The sequence below is a fragment of the Protopterus annectens genome, chromosome 5.part0, assembly GCF_019279795.1.
Source record: "Protopterus annectens isolate FY-2018-M chromosome 5.part0, PAN1.0, whole genome shotgun sequence".
Lineage (NCBI taxonomy): Eukaryota > Metazoa > Chordata > Ceratodontiformes > Protopteridae > Protopterus > Protopterus annectens.
Window position 1 is genome coordinate 1,862,273,821 of NC_056735.1, and position 21,636 is coordinate 1,862,295,456.

The window sequence follows — 21,636 nt, forward strand, 5'->3', positions numbered from 1 at the left end:
TACAACGCAAGAAGCACTGCTCTCATCTCTAGGACATTTACATGCAAGTGAGCCTCGTGTTCTTGCCATGTACCTTGGACTGTTCTTCCCAGATAATGCCCCCATCCTATCTGGGAAGCATCCATGGTCAACGTAGCTATGGGTTGATTTGGAACAAAGGGTCTCCCCTATGGTCACGAGTGGAGTGTATCCACCATCTTAAGTCGTTCTTGCATGATTCCGTTATTCTGAAGAGGTGAGACATCGGAAGCTCTTGAAGTGACCACTGGGAGAACCACCACCACTGAAGGGTCCTCATGTGCATTCTGGCAAGACAGACCAGTGTAATCGTGGAAACCATTGTTCCTAGTAATCTTAGAATTATCTTCACTTTCACTTTTGTCTTTGGAAGGAGGTGAAGTATCTGCTGTCTGAGTGCTACAACTCTTTCTGTTGGAAGACGTGCTACCATAGAGAAAGTGTCTAGATCTGCACCTATAAATGTAATATGTTGACAGGGCAACAAGGCAGATTTTTGAAAGTAGACTGTAATACCCAGCTGATTGCAAATGTCCAAAGTTAAATCCTTGGCTTGTTGGAGTAGATGCTTGGTGGTGGCAGACAGCAGCCAGTCATCTAGAGAGGGAAACACTCAGAATCCTAGATGCCTCAGGTGAGCCGTGACTACTGCAATGCATTTGGTGAGCACTCAGGGGCTGTAGCGAGACCAAAGGGCAGAGCTCTGAACTGGCAATGACTGGCTCCCAGCCGGAAGAGTAAGAACCTTCTTGATTTACTGTCCATTTTTATGTGGTAGTAAGCATCTTGAAGGTCTATCAAGCACATCCAATAGTCTTTCCCTAAAAAGGGAAGTATAGACTGCAATGTCACCATTCGGAAGTTTGACTTCTTGACAGATTTGTTTAATTTGCTAAGGTCTAATATGGGCCTCCAGTCCCCTGTTTTTTTTGGCACCAAAAAGAATCTTAAGTTCCGAATCCTATTTGGTCTGCGGGGACTTCTTGGATGACTCTTGTGCAGCAACTTTTGAATCTCTATAGTTGCTTGCTCCCTTAGGTTGGGTGGAACATCTTGGATTGTTCTGGTGTGTGGAACAGGATTGGAAAATGGGATGGAGTATCCTCTGGATATTATTTTTAGTACCTATTTGTCTCCTGTGATAGTTTGCCTTGTTTCTGGGTACATGTCTAAACATCCCCTGACTGCGCTGATAAGGGCTTCCACGAAAGGAATCAGGGTCATCTTGGTTTTGCGGGCCCCCACTGCCTCTGGGATGGTGTCTAGAATCTCCCCGTGTATCCTTGAAAACTCTCTGGGATCTTTTGAACCACATTTTTCCACTCTTCTGGCCTTTAGGATAAGGTCTTGAAGGTACAGAAAAACGTACTCCAACGGCAGAGAGAGTTTATCCTTCCTGCTCGCACCAGGTTAGAGTGTCTTTTACTTTGGGTCCAAAGAGTGAGGAACCATCAAAATGGGCATTAGTAAAAGTAGACTTGAAGAGCTCTGCAAAATTGCACAAGTGCTTCCAGGAGTGTCTCCTAAGAGAAACTCCGGAACACGCAGCCCTGCTCACTCCATCTGATGCTTAGGATATGAGCCTCATGGAGGAGTTGACAATGGAATTTAAGGTGGACAGCTGGGAGGAGACCTTCTCATTCACCCCTGCAGCTAATGTACCTTGTAGAGCATCTCCTAGCTCTTTCAGGAGATCTCTTTGTAGCCTTGTAAAGTGGGATAGGTAGTTCAGCAATTGTAGTGAGAATGTCTCTGACGAAAAGACACGCTTCCCACTGACTCCTCATCAGAAGGGGTGGTGGCCTGCCAGCCACCTCTCTGCTTCAGGATCTCTAGAATACCTGCAAATGAGATATCAGAGGATGACCGTAGGTACCCTTCCAACTCATCGAGGTCAGTGTCTGAAGTGACGGACTCATCTGGGAAGTCTACGTACTTCCTCTTGCAAGTTCTCTTACAAGGTGTCTCCTCAGAAGGATATTCTGGGGAGGCCTCGGAGAAGAGGGGTTCACCCATTGGGGAAAGCCGAGGTTTTGGATCTCTGCTGTCCTCTAGAATGGGTGGTGCCGGGACAGTATCCAGTACCTTAGGGGAACGAGTACTAGTATCCTTCTGTGGTGCTGAATGGGTAGACAACACACTCATCAGCTCAAAGGCGGTTACCGCCGGCTCCGAAGACTCTCCGAGGAGACAGAGGAAGGCACCGGAACCAATGAGATTGGACCAGAGGCCGATGTGGGAGCCATGCTAACCTGGGCTGACACTCTTGAGGGATAGACTTGGCACCGAAGATCAAGGCCAAGAATCCTCCGGGGCTGACCAGGGAACCCCGGCTCCCAGACTCTCCAGACGGCACTGAGAGAGTTGGATCAGATGTTGGCTCTGTGAACATCGAAGGGGGTCCCAGAACTGATGGATCCACAGTAAGCGAGACTAAGCACTCTGGCTTTGAAGGACGAGCTTGGCTTGGAGGAGGAACAACAGTGGGTATAATTGGTACAGTAGGCTCCGAGACCAAATGGGTGGGAGCTGAGAATAATTTAGTCAGCACCGGCGACTTCAGGAGTCTGCGCACCACCTGTTCCACATCATCTGATAAGCTCCTGGTGGACCTGGAAGATAGGACGGAGAGCGTGACCTGTGCAGAATTGGAGATCTCAATGTCGGACAAACCAGTGAAATATCCATGGACTGGCTCAGAGTGGAGGTATCTTGCTGCTCTGAGGACTTTAGCCGAAGTACTAGGCTTGTCAACTAATATGACCTCCAATGGCTCAGAGGACTGTGGCGCCAAGGAGGTAGTGACCTTGGAGATTTCTGGTAGCTTGACTGGTGGCTCCGACTGAGCCGATGTTGCAGGTGAATGTCTTTTATGAGATTTTTAATTTTTAGAATCAGGAGGAGAAGAGGGAGAACTATGGATAGCTTCCTCAAAAGTTGGCTTTAAGAGCCCTTTCAAAATCAATTTGCTTCTCCTTTCTTGAAGTACTCTTGCACTGAAAGAGTGACAAAAGGTGCAGTCTTCTTGTAGGTGAATAGCAACCAAGGTAATAAACACATATAACATGTCTATCTGTGATGGCTGTTTTTTGTGAGCATTTCTGGCATATTTTAAAGCCCGAAGGCTTATGTTATCTCTCTTATGGGTCTTTACACAAGGTAAGACCGCAAAAGCAACAACAAGAAAGCTTTTGCTATCGAACTATTGAAAGCTAAAGCTACACTGAAAAATAAATACAGGAAACACAAAGAAACAGAAAACCAGGGAGAAAAAAAATAGGGACTCAACTCAAACGGTCCTATTTTCTAGACAAGACAACAATTAACTACAAGCCCTCTAACTTAAACTGACGAATAACTCTCTAACTTAAACAAGCTACTGATAAATTTAATAGACAAAAAACAAAAACCACTACAAGGGATACCAGTAGGCCTACAAAGCGATGGCAAAAGCCGCGTCAAAGGGGATAAAACTATCACTATCTAACTGTAATGCAATAAAATGCACAACAAATTAAATATAATTAGAAGATAAGCTGTTAATTATGAAATATAAGAGAAAAAATAAAATTTGTCACAACTTAGGCATGGTCAAGATCAGCGCATCCAACCTCGTAAAGCAGCAAATGAGATCTGGGGAATTACACCACTGCATTGTGGGATACCTTCTTGCCACGAGCCAGGTTTGAAACTTTCAGCTATGTATTCGGCAGAGTTGGAGCCAAGAATTGGCTCCGAACCCATCAGTGTAAGAATGAAGGTGAGATAGCACAACATAACATCTTTTAGCGAGATAGCACAACATAACATCTTTTATTTACATGAGTATGTCAGATTGGAATGTCTCTTGCTCATCAAGATCCTCAAGGGCTGAAACAAATCTAATGCTGCACAACTGTTCATTTCTATTTCTACCAAAGTTGAGGGCTTGAATTGTGCAACTGACATGATGTGGCAAATATGGACTCCCCTGTATCTTGTGTGGGTAAATACCAGAGCCAAACTCTTGGTTATAGTTGACAGAGTTGAAAACACAGCAAAGGGCAAGCAGCTGAGTTTACAGTCCGTCCTTCCACTGATTTTTTTTATGGACTATATCATCAAGTTTCCATCATGTTCAGCACCCCTAATCCAGGCTTGTCTCTATCAGAAAGGTGATCATCTTTTATCCTGAGAGAATTGTATTGGGTAGCAAGGTCCAGAACTTGTTTCCAGAGTCTTATTTTGAAAATCAGAAAGAATATGCAATGCATTTTCCATCATCTTCTGGAGAAGTAACAGAATGACACATGTTCAGGAGATGAGAGGCCAAATCTTTTGACAAATATATTTAACGGACTTGGTGGCACTACAATTAGGCTTGGGATAAGCAGAGGAGAAAAATGCACTTTCACATATGATGTCGTTTATCCAACTACTCAGCAAAATATCTAATCATTTGTGATAGCTTTTCACAGTTACAATCACAAATGAGTGAAAGCCCCAAATGTGACCAGCATTAGAAAGTATGAAAAAACACAAAGTCCGCAGCAAATTCTTTATTTACTATCTTCTAGTGCCTCTGATTTTCACAGTCTTCAAAAGAAGTACACGATTAATGAAATAACTTAATTTACATCAGCAAACCACCGCGAAACAAAACACATAGAAAATGGCATAAAATGACATCACCACAATAAATAAAAAAATAACACTCCTGAATGAGTTCCAGTTACCTTCCTGATTCAGACAAAACAGAGCAAAAGTATTACAGTACAATAAAAAAACAGGTTTATTTGTACTTTTTTTTTTTTTTTTTTTTTTTTTTTTTTTATTCCTGATCTGGTTTTGCATTGAATGATGCACAAAAGACTTGGGACTTGCTGGCTTTCCCAAATGGCATGACTTATGTATAGGTTTACTTAAAAGTTGTATTTTTTATAATAATCAAGATGAGTGATTCTATGAATCTTTAACAGAAAAGTTTACTTCCAAGTGTAGAATTTTACACTATGGTCACTAAAGAAGGCACTGATTTTAAACCTTATGGTTTGCTACCTGTACCATTTAATTTAAAGCACAATTTTGTCCCCCCTTTTATTAACAGTACCATTATTTTTTTATAAGATAGTTGAACTTCAACTAAGTCCCAAAATAATACTGCATACAATATTACCAAGAATGAATGGCTGGCCTTAAAAGAACTTGGCCAAAATAAAGATGTAGTTTTCAAACCTTTAGATAAAAGGGACTAATACAATGATAATGAATTTGCAGCAATATTTAAGTATGTATATGGAATATTTAAATTATCATTTAACTTTTGTTAACAGTAATAAGGAAAAAAACTATAAAGCAAAAATTGAGTTTGCAGGTTTAATTGCCAACTGATTTAGACTACATGGAGAATTCATAAAGGTTACTCTGAGGTGTACACCTTGTGGTAACTTTCTTGAATTCAGAGAGCCCTAACATAGTGCTCTAGCATGAAGATGTGCAGCACCAAGTCAGGCCTCTTTTGAAGCCTTGCTACATGCAAATGAGGCAGTCCAGGGAACAGGCATATGCTAAGTAGATACGGGCTCTCTTTCCTGGAATTGCCTCCAGGAAAGCCTCTATGTGCTGAGCGATTCATGCACTCACAGCTGCTCCTACCACACTGGATGTTCAGCTATCACTGAAGTACGCTCTGGGGGTTTTAATGGTAAGGCTGGACTGGAATGTGTATGACTAGGTGCATACATAGGGTTGTGTGTGCGCACGCACGAGTGCCTAGGAGATAGCATAAGGGAGATATTGATGGGGTGGCGTAGGTGTGTCCATGCACACACAGACACACACACAGACACACACATTTCTATGACAAGTGTACAAGTGTGCTCACATGGGAACGAGGCTGTAAATGTGATCAGGTGGGTAGGAGGCTGCATATCATACCTCCACACACCCCTAGACTAACGAAAATTGTCTACAACACTGGTTGGGAAAGACCACTAGCCACCAGGCCTAACTCTACTGTGGGGACCACTAGCCACCAAAGATTTTGTCATAAGACCTGTGCCATAACAGCAATTAAACCTATACAGGGATTGGGAGAGGGGCAGGGGCACCAGAGACAAACCATTATGGGAATCGGGTGGTGAGAGGGAACACTAGAAACCAGCAGTACCACTTTGGTGCCATAATGGCTCGCATATGGGTCTCAAATCCCACCCTTTGGATCCAGCTCAGCCGGTTCAGACAAACTTGCATTCCAGTCTCTAGCTCCTCCCTCTAACCACACAGACACACCTCCCTCAGATGGAGCTTGCTGCCTATATGATAATAAAAGAGGAACAAAGGAGTAAAAGAAAGAAACCAAATGCTCAACCAGGAACAGCTGTTCCAAAAAGGCTCCGCAGGTCTTCTAGAAAATCACAGTTTGGGGGACGGTAGGGAGGGAAGGTGAATAAGAATGAAACTGGACAACACAGATGCCAAGTTATGGCAAGTACATAACTTCTCAAATCTGATGTCTGTTTCATTCAGACTTGTGTACAGGTCACAGTCCCCAGCTACATAAACTCTTGGGTGGCGTCAACTAAGGATATGCTGGAGCATTGTTAAACAAAAGAAGCCCTACTTCTGGACATTACTTCTGGAGACAATGTCTCATCTGTAATGAGTCACGAAGGGATGGAGTTTGGAACAAGTGGCTGCTGCACAAATGTCATCAGTAGAAGGTCTGAAAAAGAAGGCAGATGATGTGGCTACAGATCTCAGACCATTTTTGCCATAAAATTAAAGACATGCAAGCTATTATCCATTTTGCAAGAGTCGCTTTTGTTACTGCTTGTCCTAGGCAATTAGGTAAGAAAGACAAAACTGGTCAGAAATTTTGAATTGTTGGGACCCATTTAGATAAAAACTTAGTTGCCTATGCACATCCAGCAAATGCAAGAAATATTCACTCTTACCGGAGTAATTTGGAAAGAAAACCGGTAGCCGAATGGTCTTGTTAATGTTTGAGTCAGTTGCAACTTTAGGCATAAAAGAAGGGTTAGTACAGAGGGATAGACTGTCTTTATGAAAGATAACATAAGATGGCTTAGATGACATGGCCTGTATTTCAGAAATCCTTCTAGCTGAGGTGATGACTACCAAAAAGATAGTTTTCCAGGACAAGAATTGCATGTCACAGGTTCAAAAGGCTTCTGAGTCAGTCCTTGGAGAATTACTATAAGATCCCATGGAAGAGTAGGATCTTTAATTGGGGGTCCGAGCAGAAAAATTATTTCATGAAAACCTTGCACAGTTTGGCAGACGTGACAATACCAGAAGAAAGCCCAGTATGGAAATTGGATATGCTTTGGAGTAGCTTTTTTGAAATGGCCTTAGGTTTTGACCTAGGGCCGACCTCCACACTAGCACCTGAACAAACAAAAGACTCCTGTGAATGGTAGGCCAAGGCAATCTCCTGATGATGTGAATAGTCAGTTTTACAGCAGTCATCGGAAGACAGAGCCTGTTAAGCAGTTCCTGAGCCAACAAATGAGCCATGTCCTTTGGCATGTAAGGAAGAAGAGGGACCCGGAAGCATATTGGACTCCGAATGGGTCTCGATAGGGACCCGTCACCACCTCAGTCATCATAGGGGGCTGCAAAGACAACTCGCCTTATTCGGCAATCACAAACCTAGGAGAACCGGCTGATGGCAAATGAGCCTCATCTGAGGTTCTAAAATCTGAAGAGCTTTTCCTTTTTCCACCAAGGGAGATCTACATCAGCTCAACCAGTGGACAACATGGTACTCAAATGCCCTGACGACTCACTGAAATGTTTAGCTAGAATCTCAGCCCTACATTTGATAGTTCTGCTATTGAAGTGAGCACAAAACAGACAGGAGCATTGTGTTTTAGCCACAAACCGGTCACATAAAAGGAATGAAAGTCGTGGTGTGGTATCTGTTTGCCATAGTGGAGACAGTTAACGTTTTCTGACATTACTCAAAAAGCACACGAGAAGTTCCCCAATGCGGTACTTAACTTTAGATGTTTTCTTTCTCTGGTGCGGACTGACTGACGCACTTGACTACCACTCTGCTTCTGGTTCTGATGGCAAGAAAGAACTGAGGTCATGGCACCAGCTAACTCCCTTTATACCCAAACACAGTTATGTCAGTTAGTGTGTCCACAGACTTCAGAAGGAGAGGAAAATATTGTCTGGTAGATGGGCCGGCCAAGGACTTCCAAGACAGGAAATCCCACAAGTCATGACTGCAACAGTGAAACACAAACATAATCTAGTTAATTATTTAAAAGTGAATGAACAGAGCTAATACACAAGCATCAGGTGTCCTTTTATTACTACCAACACTAAAGTAGATACTAAGTAACTAACATGTATGCCTTCACATAAGGATTGCCATCCAACAGCCAATAAGCCTAGTCATCTTTTTCGTCCCTTGAATCTACTGTCTCTCCCAAATAGCAAAAATTTTGGTTAATACAAACATTTACCTACAATTATTACAGGCTTAAAATTAACTTCATTAATTCACATTAACATCAGTCAATTAAGATTTGCTATCCCATCTTCTCAATAAAAAAAATAGTCACAAAATTGGGAGTTTTTTGTTTCATATTTTAATGGTCTGTTCTTTCAAACTCATAGCTTTTTTTTCTGTCATACACATTAAGCACCTGGTTAAGATTCACCACATCAATACAAGCTACAGTCAAAATAAACAAAGTAAATAAAACTTTATATACAAATATCAGCAGCACCTTTCACATTTTTCAAAGTTTACTGGTATTTTGTGCTCCCATACTGTGCCTAAATAGCCATGATAAAACTTCCTTTTAAATTTAATGGAACTGCTCAATTATGACTAAACTCCATTGAACAGAAACATCTAACCTTGCCTTGTGTTAGAACAGACAGCAATCCTACAACACAAACAAAAATCTAACCTTTATGACACATTCAATAAACTGTATGGTTACAAATGCTGGACTATCAGCATCTTCCTTCCTGATCATTCTTGTTCAGCATATCTCTGTTCGTAGATTTTCAAAACAGTTCATGTAGCTAGTACTTCTACAAAATTCCAGTCTTGTGCGTCAAACTTGATTTTCCTTCCACAGATGCATCAGTGGCTCTTAGTTTAACTGCACCCTTTTACGTTTGCTTCATTTTTCTCTCTATCACTCTCACTGATAGCCAGTTTTATTTTTTGTTTTAAATTGCCTCATCAGTATTGTCTCACTACAAAATAAGTCTTCATACTGTACATTATGACACTTGCATTTTAGTTTCACAAATACCATTCTCTTCCTGATACTTCAAGTTTAATGCCTGGCTGTCATACCTTCCACTATACTTGTGCTATTTCATAACAAGTGGAAAACTCATGTCAGTATTGTCCAAGGTTTTCCCATACATGACTTACCTTTCAGGCAGTGGCACACAGTTCACTGAGAGAACACCCTGGAAATCTTTAGCAAAGCCAGTCCATTCTGCCATTTTAACTTTCTAAAGTTGAACAAGTTACTTTCTCATGCTCATTCCAAAAATACCACAGTCTTGAATAATTGTTTTTGTGCTTTATCTTGTAATGTAAGGTGAAACTTCATTTGGTCAATTTTTTCACCTATCCCTAATGCCTTTACCTGGATCTTTGCTGCTTGCTGCCTGACAGGATCTATCATTACCTGTTGGTCTTATATTTATTTGGTATTCAAAAATGGCAACATCAAACGTACACAGCTTGACAAATACTGCCTCTGGGTTGTTTGTTACCTCCAACAAATAAAGTCTCAACATCTTTTTAACTTCTCTAGGGTGATGAATGGGAGCATTACGGTGACTCAACTCTAACACATGAATGTGTTAATTCTTAAAAAATATTCTGCTTCCACTACACAACCCACATCTTTTTTTTTTTTTTGCAAATCAGTGACATCTATTATTCTCCATCAAAAATCTCAGTGAATTAACTATTTTGTACTTTTTGTGGTTTACACCCATGCTTAGATTCCCACAAAAGCATCCAATCTCAAGCAGTATCAGGCATGCACAGCTTTACAACTGTAAGACAGTCAGAAAATCTTATTGTTCCATCATTCTCATCAAATTTTCTGCATACTTCTCTGACGAGATATCCTTAGCCTTCCCATTTGTAGGCATCTCTCATGTTTTTTTTAAAGTAATGCCAAAGATGAAGTCCTAAGGCAGGGACACTGAGAAAAAAAAATCTCTTCTGAATCTGCTTATGTAAAAGGCTTTTAGATTTCATCCAAAAGTAAAAAATCTCAGTAGCACAAGCAGTTATCACTGCTACCACAAAGTACTTTGCTCTCCAGTTTGGTTCTTGGCCAGGCTGTGTTGCTTGGGCAGTCCCACACATTTTTATATGTCCACGTATGTTTCTAAAGGGTGCTTTAGCTTCTCTCAAATCCCAAAGATGTACACAGCAAGTGATTTAGCAATCTTCCAATTTTTCTAAAAATATGCACTGTGCGTGTGTGTGTGTGTGTGTGTGTGTGTGTGTGTGTGTGTGTGTGTGTGTGTGTGTGTGTGTGCATGTGTGCGTGCATGTGTGCATGTATGTATGTGTGTCTATGGTGGAGTACTGTAACATAATGTGATGTGTCTTGCAAAAATGGTGGCTAAATGATGGCTGTTTTAAGAAGATGGTATAGCTGCATGGTTATATTAACCAGTAAGCTTAATTAATTAATGACACGATCTGTGAGGTATAAAAGGAGTTCTAACCTTACAGATTCAGGAAAGTTGGCTTCTTATGAAGGAGAACTGTTTGCCTGGAATAAGTATTCTGGGTGACATACCTGCAGTAAAGAAAGATCATTCATAATACATACATAGTGATATCACAACATCTTCCTAAAAAAGGAACTGGAAGCGGCCCGAGGAGTAGAGATTCTGCCTCAAACCACTTGTGAAAATAATTTTTATTCAGAATTACAGGATTTTTTTTAACCAAACAGTAACTATTAGTCCTTATTTTCAGGGGATTTTTTAATTTGAAAAAGGTACTGTGAAATAGAAAAGTAGTCTGTATATTAAGTTTCATTTCAGAAAGTTTGTTTCCTTTGTGCAAAACCTACTACCAGGATTTCACTTGTCTGTGTTGGAAAATTCTGCACTGCTGCCTTTACATTTTATTTCTGCATCTAGTCTTCAGTGCATTTAACAGACCAATGCATCATGCAGTGTGCTGGTGCCACGTCCATGACAAATTTGGATGCACTGCACCACTGAGGGCTGGGATAAGGTCTGGTTCCCTCACAACCCTGAAATGGATTAAAGTGGTGAAATCAACCCCCAATACAGAAACTTTCTAGAGACTGCAAAGGCATTCCCATGATGGATGAAATGGTCCTAAACTCAAATTATGCATTCTAAGCTTATGAGCTCCTTCACTCAGTGGTTATGCTTCCAGTCTGAACCAATACAATCCAAAAAGGACAAGTTAAGTCTTCCTCCAAGATGCTGGGGTGGAGGGAGAGCAGGGAAGAGGGAAACAGTAGGGGGGAAAGTACAGCAAGAAATGGAAGGTGCACTCTTGGTGAGACTGGGCATCATTGACAGTGTTCCTGTTTATCTTTACCTCTGTCGCCTCTCAGCTGGCCTTTTTCAAATGCTTTTTTGTTTAAAAATTGTTCATACTGAGACTGCTTACAGTGAAAATGCCACAAGTTGCTGGAAAATTCTGTTGTATTTTGGGTATGGGAACAAAAAAGGCAGTTCACAAATTGCTCTTCTCTTTTTCCTCCACATTTTTTTTTAATATTTTCTGCAGTGGAGCTAAAACAAAACAATTCCTTGACCAGTGGTGCACTCAGTAGCCATCCTCTGACAACTTTAGAGAAGGCCTGAGTCTTGACTATCATGCATACCATCTGATGACCAAACTGGAGACAGAACAGTCAGTGCCATTTGTTTTATGCAGGTCAGCTTGGACTTGGGTTTCACAAAGGAGGTGGAGGAACAGGTAGGCTCAGAATAGGTTAAGAGGGTAAGGGTGGAATGAGCTGCTTTGGGGGGTAGTACTGAAAAGGCTGGGAACAAAGCAAATAAGTATTTTCAACTTCTACCTCAGCAGCTTTCTTCCACAGTGGCCGGATTTTGCAAATTAGTATGTGGAGACCAAAGCTCTCACTTTAAATGGTATCAGAAGTAATAATAAAATTAATGATGATTATCAATAAATCAAATTTTAGCAATACGCAGCAAATCTACCTTTTATACTTCTAAAGGAAGAAGCTTACAAGAATGCAATAAAAACAAAGAGGGTTTCAGAAGGCATTCAAACTATATGCGGAAAACCAAATTTAAGTCAACGCAAATAAAAATTCCAGGGTAGCACCCATTATTTTCTTGGTGGGATCACAGGTTAAGAGACTGTTTTGATAACAGTTCTACTGCATCTGAAGATATTGTCATGGTTGGTGACTGCCAGGTTGGCAGACCTGAAGAGAGTAGAGAAAGTAGGCAGACTGGTATAAAGAAAGGCTTGATAAGGCACTCAACAGTAGTCTGCGGGGGGGGGGGGGTGTTGTTGGCTGAAACAAGTTAAAATATTTAGTTGAGTTAAATAAGTGCATCTCATCATGCATTATTCACATTTTTAATTAGGATGCACACAGAAAGGTAATCCAGAAGCACTATATTATACCACTCAGCTTTAGTAAGTAGACATTAAAAACAGATTATGGGGTAAACTAGAAAACGGGATAAAGGATTGGTAGGGTTTAATAATAATAAAAAAATATATATTATAATATATACACACGTGTGTGTGTGTGTGTGTGTGTGTGTGTGTCTGTGTGTGTGTTACAGCCCATTACAGTGCAAATTTCGTAATCAATGCAAGGCATGTGAAAGCAGAGTTACCTGGTTAATGCATTTTTGCTTCTCAGACCGCGAGAACAAAAACTCCTTCATGTCCCATACCATTAAGGGGTACAAAGGCCACTCTTCTAGTGCAATGCTGTCAAGGGGTAGGGATGTACAAGCCGCACCATCGAATTAGGATACTACAAGAAATGAAGGATACATAGGGCTTATATTTTTGTAATAAAGGAAAAGGGTTGGAGTTTGGGGTTAACAAGAAATACATTGTCAACCTTGAATTGGTTTCATCAGGCTTTATTGTTAAGGGACTTGGCAAATTTGTTTCAAGTTCACTTGATGTTTAAAGGCTGAGGGAGGAAAATACCCAAGATCCCAAAGGACCAGCAGAATTACAGAAACTGTGGTTTCCCATCCTAGAATTGTACTCTTCTACATATGAAGTAACATTACTTAAAGCTGCCTTTCAATTGGCTTTTTGGGGCCCTCAGATGGTTGGAGACAGGCAGGTGGAAGTCCACTGTTTCTAGACGCTACAGGAGGTGTGAATAGCTTTAACTCTTGTTTTTGTGTTGCAGATGAAACAACAAATTGGAAATGCATCCGCAGTATCCTTTACTGGGTCCAGGGCAGGCCAGATTCATCCTTCTGAAGGTGGAATCAAGGTTCTTGCGAGGTGATCTGGGTCGGGGGGGGGGGCAAGGGATGCAATGGCATTGGCTTAGGGCTGTGTTGCAGCAAGCAGCCATTATGGGAAAAATCACCCACAGCCATTGTGCTGTAGAAGGTAAGGATACTTGCCAGATTCCAATTAAAGATTTGGCTAGGCTGACTGTGCAGGAGGTAAGTTATACATGAGTGCTGGCCATATCCTATTATCTATTGGTCAGAAGTGGACACTGAAGAGAATGGAAGGGTTCCAGGTCCATTGAAGACGTAGAGAAGATAAGGCAGAGCACAATAATACTATGGTTAAGTTATTAAGGAATGCAAGTGGGATGTACACTCCTCACCCTGGTATTCAGGTCATGTGGCTAGAAAAGTATAATGGGGACAGGATTCTGTCAGAAGACAGAATACAAGTTTTCTATACAGAGTTAGAAGTAGGTTTAGCATGGAAGGGCCTATACTCAGGGTGATAAGAGATGTGCTTGATGAAAGGCAGAACATTCCTTCCTTCTGTGGCAGAAGTCAGGAAAGGTAAGAGAGGCCTAAGTAAGTGGGGGGGGGGGGTCTCAGGACTCTTCAGCTGCAAAGAATTGTTGCCAAGGGATTAACTAGCTCGGAAATGACTCCTTAGACTGTAAGGTGGCCCAGAGGAATTTAATTAAAGAAGTTATGCTATGGCCATGATTAATCAGAAGGGCCAGATACTGACAGTGCTGTCTGTTGCTCTGTACTGTTCAGGGCACTGCAATGAAATGAAGAAATGGCCTCCCTGAAATTCCTGCCATGTGCACATCTCAAATAACTGGCTTCAATCAGTAAGGGTCATTGACAGTAACTGGCAATGTAATCCACTTGATGTCTTTGGGTTTTTTTTTTTTAAACAAGGATGGTGATGTTTATGCAAAATGACTGGAAAAGTTCACCCAGACTCGCACAACTTGCTGTGAGGGAGAGGTTAGCTTGCTTTCATTTCTTGTATTTTGTATTACTTTATTAACTTCCTCTAGTTTATACATTGTGATTTTTTTTTACACTGTTTTACTTGTATTCTGATTTTAATTGCATATTAGAACTAGGAAAGAAAGACCGCAGCTGTGTTGCTTGTGAGTCACACAGAAATTAAAATGTTTATCCCACCCTGGTGCTCTTGTGTTCTTAAACTCAACTGTCTTTCTAGTTGCCTGGCCCTTATGTTAATTTGGCTACATTATCTTCTTCCCTCTCCCCTTTCCATTGGCTGTTGTGAGTAAGCACAAAATTAATTTTGTGGAATCACTCCCCTTCAACTATTTAAATGCACTGGTCATCTCACTGTATTCAATAGAACCAGAATATAAAGTGCCCACCCCCTTTCCATCTTGCTCTTTTAAAATGAGTGGCTCTCCACTTACACAACTAAAGCTTAAAGTTATCCACCTCTTTCATATCCAACTGCTTAGTGCACACTGCAGTGCTTAGGATATTAACTCATTTTTCCATCTTACCTTTAAGACCTGCAACATCTTTTGCAAGACCACCAATTATTGGAGCTCCCACACACTGCCTCTCAGTAGTCATCTTGGGATTACTGCTTCTGTTTTCTCCTGAGGAGAAAAACAGGACAGGGGCATTTCCTGTAGACTGCTGACCACTGGAAAGCCTAAACTGTTTTATAGCTGACAGCTTGGAATTTGTGCTAATATTCTGTTCTTAATGAGAGCAGTTGCAGAGTGCATGGATTCCTAATTGGTCTGGTTACTATTCAAGGCATCTACCAGGAAAAGGCTACAACAAGCCTACAAACCCATGCATCATATGGGACAAGACTGTGGATCACCAAACAGGCTGCAGCCTGCTGCTCATCTTGGGATTGGTTCTACTGTTTTGCTTCTGGTGAGAGAAGAAAACAAGAGAGCACTGTCTCCTAGCCGAGACAAGCCATGGCAAGACCAGCACTAGTAGTAACCATTCACACGACTCCCCTCTTTCATCATTCTTACCAAGCTAATTCTCTGTTTTCAGTAAGTACTTCTTGATTTGTTTTTAACTTCAGAATACCTGCCTTAATACATCATCCTTAACATTTTCAGGGTCTACTTATTAGTTTCCCCTGAAGCGTTTATTAGTGCCCTGTACAGACACCTTGAATGACATTTTTCCTGTAAAAAGCACAATTGAAATTTCATCAGTATCTAGCTGCACAAAAGGCAACTAGTTTGCCATGACCAGCACTGCCCACAGAGAACAGGATACTCTTAACATTGCTTTATATTCTCACTCCAAGTGACTAATCAATAAAAAAGTATCTGTTGCTATGGATATAAACTTTCCCACTCTCTCTGTTACCAGCTTTGTGGATATAGGCATCCTGAGGCAATGTAGAAATTGCCTCATATTAATTCTCAAACTAATATGGTAGGCGAGAGATGAATTTACACAATGTCACTGGAGGCAAAGTTCTCCCACATAAGCTAAGGCACTTAAATGTAAACCTCCTAAGCCCCAAAGACCTCCTAAATGAAGTACACGTAACAAATATCCTTAGCAGTACCAAATGCACTCTCAAAAACAAACATCCACATCAACGCATGCAGCCACATCTCATGCAGCCTCTACTTCTCAGCCCATAAGGCAAGCCAACACACAATCCAGCATTCTGACCATTGCAGATTCCATCAGGACACACCCCGATGTCCCTCTTCCCACGCTGAGTAATGAGAGGACACACCCCAATGTCCCTCTCACCACGCTGAGTAATGAGAAAGCCAGGCTCAATTGCTTATCAGGGGGCTAGTATCCGCTACATTAGGTCATTGGACCACAAGTACCAATATGACTCGTAGTCCATGCTGGTGTAAATGACCTGAGACATACCTCCCTAGACTATATGAAGAGAGACATCATGAACATCTTGGAATGTGTGTCTCAGGCTGGTATTAGCCTAGCACTGAGCAGCATTTTACTTTCTCCAGGAATTATGCCACAATATGAACAAAAGATGAACGACTAATAAATGGCTCCATTTCTGGTATTATTCTAAGGGGATGCAATATCTGTTAACAGGGAACGAGATTGTCAACAGACCATGCTGCTTTCCAGGGATGGTCTGCACCTTTCCACTCTAGGCTTTCAAGTTTTAGCTAAAATAGTCTTCCCCCATAGTGCCTTTTTTAGGCAATGCTAAAACTGAAACCACTTTTGACATAGCAAATCAAAACCAAGAAAATCTAAAGATAATACTGCTCAATGCTAGGAGTCCAAACAAAATACTCCACTCCTTAGAAGCTGTCTTCACTCTAGAGATCCTGACATCTGTGTGGTCACAGACATGGTTTAAAGTCAAGGAGAGCACACCGGCAGTGCAAAGTCATAATGTCTTCAACACATTTAGACCGGCTATTGCACAGACAGGGACTAAAGATGGTGGTGTCTCGATTTACATCGAATATAAATATGCCTCAGGCTGGTCAAACAGGGCAATGTACTTGAGCTACTCCATGTTCAAATCACCATAGGCAAAACCCAATACCACTTCCTTCAAGCTTTAGGTCTTCCTCTATGACACAGGAAACCCATTCCATGTATTTAAACTTACTGGAAACCCTCACCATCCAACCCAATACAATATATTAATGGGGGACTAGGTTTTGTGTCCTATAGGACTCCCAGTTAATAAATGGGGTAATTAGAGGCACAGAGACTCCTGGATTTTGTAAACACAAACTCCCTGGACCAGAGTGTAACCATACTGAATCTGGTCCACACTAACATGGGAGAGTGTTGCACGCCCCCCTAGTGAAACACCTTCCCTGGTAAGGTCAGACCACAAAATGGTCTCCTTTGAAGTAAAAATAAAACCTGGACCCCCAGTTAAACCTGGTATATTCAGGAACTATTCTAAGGCTAACTTCCTGCTATTAAGGGATAACCTGGGAAAAATTCAAGCCCCATAGACCCGGAGAATACTGCCGTCAATGCAGAACCACTCACAGAAACCCTATACAAGCATGTTAATTGCTGCACGGAGGCAACTGTACCCACCAGAACGAAGTACAGAACTACAAATAAGCCATCCGTGAGAAAACAAAATCAGAAGGCTGCAGAACAGAAGGAAAACAATCATGACAAAAAATAGGAGGTGCATCACCCAGCAGGATAAAAGCAATCAATTCAAATTAAACAAGGACAAATAAAGCCTACCAAAGCTAATTTTGAGGTAAATATGGCCTCCCAGGCCACGCACAACCACAAGGTATTTTTTAGTTATGTCAGCAACCTAGAAAGGCAATACACAATTGTGTGCAGAGCCCACTGTAAATGGAGCCACCTACACTAAGCAAGATGATGCAGCAAATGTACTGTTCAGCTCCAACTTTACCCCTCTCTCCCCCTCAACCTTCCCTCAGGAAATACCCTCAGATATAATTCCCCCTGCTATCACTAGGGAACAGGTCCTTAATGCCCTCTCCAAGGTTAAGAACACTACACCAATGGGCCCAGTCAATATCCCAGGATGCCTTCTAAATAGCATGAAACAAACTATCAGGCCCTCTGGAATTGCTATTTAACTGTAGCCTCCAAACAGGACTTGTGCCTCATGAATGGAGAGCAGCAACAGGCATCCCTCTCTACAAAGGTGAGCCATATACAGACCCTGGAAACTACAGACCCATAAACCTCATTAGTATCATATGTAAAACCATGGAAAGAATCATCATGTAAATTATCTATAATGATAGAGTAAACCTTCAGACATTGGACTCAACCCAGTTTAGTTTTGTCAAGGGCAGGTCATGCCTACTCAACCTGATGAACTTCTTTAAGATGATCACCAAAGCAATGAAGATAAAATGGTTTGTACTGGCTTCCTTGACCTGGCAAAAGCATTTGACAATACCCCAACTCAGGCATTGATGACAAACTCAAGAGGTTAGGTACAACCCTCCATGTCATCTGGTGGATAGCCAGCTGGCTCACAGACAGGACCCAGGAAGTTAGAATTGGGGAGTCCACCTCTACAAAGAAGCCAGGCACAAGTGGAGTCCCTCATGGATCGGGTATTTGGATAACTCCTTTTTGTCAATTACTTCCCTGAAGTCAAGGCCAATGTCAACAGTCTCTAGTGGACTAAATTCACAGAGGATTGCAAATTAGGAGCACTGAATCCCATACCAACTCAAATGTTCTCCGGGAAGGGCTGACCCAGACAAAACTGGTGTCAGAGTCATGGACTAAAACTAAATGCCAAGAAATGCACAACAGTATTCTTCAGGAAGTCATCCACCCCTGGTAACTATCATATTGACAACAAACCCCTTAGAGTTTACCTAGTAGTGAGGGACTTAGGGACACACAGACAGTAACCTAGCCTTTGACCATCACTTGGCTATAGTAGTGAGGAAATCATTCTATGTTGCACAACTTATAAACAAATGTATGGCATCTAGGTCCAAGGAAGTAATTGTTCCACTGTATTTGGCATTCATCAGACCTATCAGAGTATCATACCCCCTTTGGTATGTCCCCAACTAGGCATATCTAACAAATGGAACATCCACAGAGGGTCCTCATTAAAAGAATAAAAAGTGTGCAAGTAAAATGTCCTATGCAGACTGCCTCAAGGCCCTATTCCTGCATTTGGTCTCCTACAGGCTGTTAAGGGCAGTCCTATGCCTGGCACACACGGCATGGTCAGACCCCACTCTGATGGACCTCCTGCAGATACACAAAACAAACAGCACCAGCCTGTGACATAAATAGGACCTGCTGGAGAGACAGGTATGTATCCCAGGGAGTACCCAGTCTCTGCAACAGGCTCCCCATCCATATGGAGCAGAGTTCCTCCTTAACCAAATTAAGCACAACTAGGACAACTGGCTGGGGAACAGGAAATGTATCCTTGGTTTGGCACCTATGTCTAACGGACATAGGCCACCTGTAAATGTTTCATCTCCCAAGCTCCTGCTTACACTTATCAAGCGTACCAGAATTTGTCAGGGATTTGGGATGTATGGCTAGGCTTACAAAGGCCCTTGTGTTCATTAGCCTAGTAAACGAACTATGAACCTATGATATACAATGCATTGAACTGATAATACAAGTGTTGTTCATGAGCTAACATCCTGCAGTGTATTAACAGTTACAGTAAAGTGCTTTGACAAATAATGAATAATGGTTGCCAGTTAGTAATGGGCAAGGGGAGATGTACCAATCTCAGACAAACACTAGCAAATTTTAAACTCGTGCTGTAGACACATTTAATAAGGATGCTTAATGACTGCTGTTTATAGCAGTTTAAACAGGCACTGGTTAAAGGTTGTATTATGAAACTTCTTCACACATTCCTCTTATCTACCTAATGATAGCTCCTTAATACTTGAGAATGTCATTCTGTCAGTTAACAATCCCTATGCCTATTAAGGCATAGGTATAGAACTTTTTTTTAAACAAATCTTTCAAAGATATGAAGTTTTGGACAGAACTACTGCAATCACCAGTTTTAATACTTTAGCTGTGTCACAAAAAATGACCACATTATCAGATACTGGATTTTTATATATATATTTAAAAATCATCTTTCATTCAATAAAAGCTGTTGGGCTCCATGGATAATGGTGGTTGAGAGACAGGCCCTAGTGAGATGGTTTTAAAGGCATCCCTGAACATTTGTACAACTAAAAAGTGCCCCCCACCCTTTTTGTTTTTTTTTAACTCAGTTTGCTCCTGCTGCCTGCTGATCATCAGCCTCTTCCTTACCAATCAGCCCATTCATTCACTCATCACCAGTGAGCAAGGGTCAGGCAGGAAAGTCCATCATGTAAGGCAGCCATTAGGGGTGGTGTGGAATTTTTCTTTCTTTTTACCCTATCTCCGTGCACACACTTATATGACAGCCCATGGGTGGGATGTGCAATGGGTCAAGCACTGTACAACCTCTCACTTCTACAAGGGGTTGACGTCAGCAGGACTGCTCCACTCACTTACAGGACAGCTTGTGAGAATGCTTTCCCAGTCTCCACCAGCTTAACAACCATTGTGGATGTACCCCAGTAAGTACATTCCCCTCTCTCCCTGTAGCACATCCTCCGACTACACTGTCAAGCACCAGAGCTGCTAATCAAGCTCAGGTTGCCTGGGCTATAATCAGGAGCATTATTCCCCCTACACTAATGGCACAATGTACAACTTGGGTTGTGCTCCGCAAACCCCAAAAAGTGTAGATAATGCTTGCACGAGTTAAAATGGGTATTTGCTCAACCCCCCACCCCCAAGCACAGTGTTTCCCCACTGAATGTAAATCCTTCTCAAAGAAGACATCTTTGAGGGTGGGTCAGAGGGTTACATCTAATTGCCATCAGAATCAAAATCAAGTGATGAATGGATTTTTGTGGAGGACTTTCTCTTCAATACGGGAAGATACAAGAGACAGGTTCAGTAGGCATTCATGGTGGGGCATATGGATACTCTGCCATGCCACAACATATACTGCATTAAAAGTAGACAGGGTCGAAGCAGGCATCAGTGGGAACAATGGAGTAGACATCAAGCCTCAAGCCTTTTGTTTTCCTTTGCAGAATGGTAAATTTAGTTTTCTTCCCCATTACCTGCAGGCTCCTGAACAAAACGTATATATCAGATGTAGAAGGGTGGCTTTGCAAAGCATGAGGGATGCACACACTACCTGTAAGCATATAGAAACTGGTGCCCAATTGTGATGCAGCATTAGAGGTCTGCAGGGACTGAACCACCTGTTACCCATCAAAGGGGCATTGGCTGTAAGGGTAATCATAGTCGCAGACAATAAAGCCAAGGTTCTCTGGAGGTAATATTGTCAGGCTCTTGCAGGACCGACGGCCTCCAAAGACTTCACAGTCTCTCTTTGAGGTGGTTTTAGAGGCTATTATTTTTTCCAATTTTCTTAATATGTTTGGCATCCCTTCTCATCCTTTGTCTTCCTGCAAGAGTTTTTATGCCTGAAAGTCACTTAAAATTGATGTATAAAACAAAAGATTACATTTGTTAAAAGAAACAATATAATTGCTCTCCGGAAGCAAAAAAATAAAATCCTAAAATGGACGTTTATGGCAGCAATGAGGATTGACTGGATGATAAAATCTGTGGCCGAAAAAAAACTAC

General features: G+C 41.7%; 1 protein-coding gene across 5 annotated transcripts in view; it reads right to left on the reverse strand.

Moving 5' to 3' along the window:
• Window positions 1-21,636, reverse strand: part of ELF1 (E74 like ETS transcription factor 1) — a 960,524-nt gene that overhangs the window by 123,781 nt on the left and 815,107 nt on the right. The window lies entirely within an intron of this gene.